Source organism: Zonotrichia albicollis, chromosome 5 (genome assembly GCF_047830755.1).
Source record: "Zonotrichia albicollis isolate bZonAlb1 chromosome 5, bZonAlb1.hap1, whole genome shotgun sequence".
Classification (NCBI taxonomy): domain Eukaryota; kingdom Metazoa; phylum Chordata; class Aves; order Passeriformes; family Passerellidae; genus Zonotrichia; species Zonotrichia albicollis.
Window position 1 is genome coordinate 43507521 of NC_133823.1, and position 3701 is coordinate 43511221.

Here is a 3701-nt window from a genome sequence, read left to right on the forward strand (position 1 = left end):
AAGGGAGAATTCTAAATGTTATCACTCCATGTAGAGCATAGCAGTCATCAAACCAACCAGGTTTCTTGGTGAACTGCACTGCCCCAAGCACACAGTCCCCCCTAGGTTGTGGTCGGGATGAATGAGCTCATTTACACCAATGAAGTTACTGGATTTAGACCCTAGATTAATACTAATCCCTTTGTTTTGCTTCACTACTTTAATGTGATATATCATAAATGTATTTAGGTGGGTGATGCCTGAACTGACATATTTATATTCCCAAAAGCCTGTAGATGGAATAGGAGCAACCCAAAGTTAATTGAGGAGAGATTTCTTATAAATACTCATGAGAAGTCACAGAACAAAGTACTCTCAAGTGACTTATCATTCCAATGAGTGTTTCTTCAAAATGAGCTTCCAGCACAGGGCAACGGCCCCAACTTAATGATTACAAGCAGCTAAATGTGAAAAGATAGAAGGTTTATAAATATGTGAAATAATTTGATACTTTAGTTGCAAATATAATCTCTGCTTTGATTTTGCATTAACCAGATCAATTTTTAAAGAATAATGCCTTAGGTTTGCCTAGTTATTTGAAGAACAAGATTGTTGAAACTAAGTGTTCACCAAGGAGTCTCAAGTAGACTTTATTTCATTCTTGATCTCTCTCTAGATGTACTAAACCCACTAAACTTACTCCATTTATTCTGTGTGAAATCAGAATAGTAATCATGTCTAGAATGGACTCTCTTTTCATTAGCCTTTCAAACCAGATGTCTCATAAAAAGAGAAGAGCAAAGGCTGGACCTTGCATGCAGCTATGGCACTTAGTGGCATGTGGGTATTTCATCCAAAGGAGCAGCAAATTGACTTCATTAACAGTGATTCTATTGGGAAGCTTTTATACCACAGTGCCAATATACTGTGCAAGCCACTAATGTGAAAAATTTATTTTCTGCATCAGACATACTGACACAAAACAAATTTAGTTGTCAGTAATAGAAAGAGGTAGATCCTAGAATGCTTGTAATTAAACTTCTTGAAACTTTTAAGAAAGGGGGAAAAAAAAGGAAAGCAGACAGCAATGAAAGCAATCAAAGCAATTTATTGCAGTTAAAGCAATGAAACCATTAAAAAAAAAAGAATATTCAGAACCAACTCTGGCCACAGATCCCAACAGATCTTGATTCAGACAAGATCCTTGTGGACAGAGCAGCATATGGAATTTAATGCCATTTATTGCACGATAAATTAATCTGGAAAGGAAAACTCCAATCCTAATTCTAAGAGTGCTTCTAATTCCTTCAGAAACTCTGGAAGTGTAGACAGCTCACTGAAATCATCATACCAAACTATCAAATGTAAGCAAGCTTACTGGTTAAGGAAAACAGGAGTAAACATTCAGAAATCAGTCTGTACTGAATATCATCAACTAACATTGAATCTAAGAAAGGCAAATTAGAAATCTTGTGCAGGGGAGACATAAAACCACAACCCCATAACACAAGACTGAATAGACTAAAAATTAATCCTTTAAGCATGGCCACAGCAGACAAAGGTCTATACAACTGAAAAAACTTTTAAGAAATGATACATTGTTTCTTGCAAGAGGAAATGGGCACTAGTCAAGTTTAATACTGTGAAGAGAAAGTACTTCTGTATACCCTACAAATTTAGTTTTGTCTCTTATTAAAACAAGCAGACTTAGGTGAGCCTAGAAGGCCACAGATCATTACTCAACCCTTTCCCAAAAGGAACACTTCCTGTCTAGATGGGGGTTCAATATGACATGTGTAAATACATTTGTTCCTAAATCCACACCAACTCAGCCTCCTAAACAGGCAGTGGTGAGCACCTGACAGCCATTCTACTTAATATCCTTGCTTGTGCATTCTAGGAAAGAACTGGCAGTAACAGGATGCACAAAATTATTTTAAGACCTACCTTCAAGAAAAATGTTTTCAGTATTAAGACATAAGCTACTGAAAAGCATATACAAGCTTTTAATTGCCCAGCAATGATGATCTTGTTTTTTAAGGACCTTCTCACTGAGAGTGCTTTACATGGAATATTACAACATTTTCCTTGTTAATTTAAAATAGGCCAGGAATGGGATTCTTGGTAACATGTTCTTTTCAGTTTGAGATAATTTTTTTGTAGAGAACATGCAAACATATACAGTGTAATGAAATTACTTAGGAGTTAGCTGATTGATCTCAGTGCTTTTGCATTACAAAATACTCAGATACCAAGAATAAAAGATTAAGAGGGCCTTTTCAATTGATTTGTAAATTTAAGATTAAATTTAAGTTAATCAAGTCTGAACATGGCAAGAATGTTTCATGGATGTAAACACTTTTGTGCTGTCACAGAAACGAAGTCTTCATGCAGAAAATACCTTAAGAAGAAACCTTCAAAACACAAAGTTTTGGTAGCATGCTTTTATTTTAATAATTACTCAATTTATTTTAATTAATCCACAAACACAGTCAAATTACAGCAGTTTTTGTTAGAAAATCTGTTTCAACAAATGGCAAGATGCCTGTTTCAACATGATCATTGAAGACATATCACTTAAGCCATTGCTTGTCTCAGTTCTACTTCCAAGATGATGCTTAAGAAGTGACAACTGGAATCATCTTGTATGAAGTCAAAAATCATCCACTCATAAACTGATGTCTAATGTCAGTTCCTGGCACATGTTGTCTTCATCCCTGTGAAGAAGTTCTATTTCAGTTGCAGTCAGCATCATGCACACACAAAACAGGTACCTGCTCTAAGGCTGAGCTACATGAACCTTCTACATGACACTAACCTTAGGCCAGAGCCTTTTTTTAAACAAAATGACTTGGTTTGTACAGGATGGGATCTGCATTTCCCATACCATTAGTATGGATACCATTCCAGAGGACCAGCTATATTAGAATAAGCAGATCAGTAACTATCATTGGATTTCCTGTGATATTTTTGCTATTTGTTTTTGGCTAAATCTATATAAAGTTTTAAAGAGTTACCACACAAGCTTTTCACCAGTTAAAGCTATTTTGCTTTGTCTTCCAGCAAGGAGTAAATGAAACTCCTTCAGGAATAGAAGACAATGCAGTCACTATTATCTGATAATCCTTTTCACAATTACATACCTGGAGACCAAACAATTTATGAGAAACTCTTTATTTAAGTCACAAATCACACAGGTTCACAAAGCACAAAGATTTGAGAAACCTACGATATTAAGATTCAGCTATCATAACAAGAGGATAGTTCAAAATCTTCCTACAAACTGTAAATAAAGTTGATTAGCAGCTTCCTGAAGTTCAGCAGTTATACAAATGTGTTCCTCCTAAGCATGATCCAAAGAAGAGTTTCAGCCTCACCTCTGGGTTTGCAAGAGAACTTTTATACCCCTCAGTACTGGCCACTTAAGACACTGGCAGACTTAAGAGGGCAAAGCATAAAAGGGGAGTAGATTTTAGCATGTTATAGTGTTTTCTTATCAACTGGGATGATCTAAAGTTACTATTTGTTTAAGAGATACTATAATTTGCTTGAAATACCGTTGGCAATTGTCATTAGACAGAGCACACTTACCTTCCAGTAGAAGTCATTATTTATTCCTAAGAAGTCCTGAGCATGGCTTCACATTTAGGTGTGATTACCCATGTCTAAAACATTTCCAGCATGAGGTTGCTATGTGAGGCCTCTAAAAAACACACAAAAAA

The 3701-nt window shown here is 35.8% G+C and overlaps 1 non-coding gene across 1 annotated transcript; it reads right to left on the reverse strand.

Moving 5' to 3' along the window:
- Positions 1-3311: 3311 nt before the first annotated feature.
- Positions 3312-3430, reverse strand: LOC113459649 (small nucleolar RNA SNORA26). Its single transcript, XR_003381087.1, has one exon. It is a non-coding gene; the product is annotated as a small nucleolar RNA SNORA26 (small nucleolar RNA).
- Between the last annotated feature and the right edge of the window lie 271 nt (positions 3431-3701).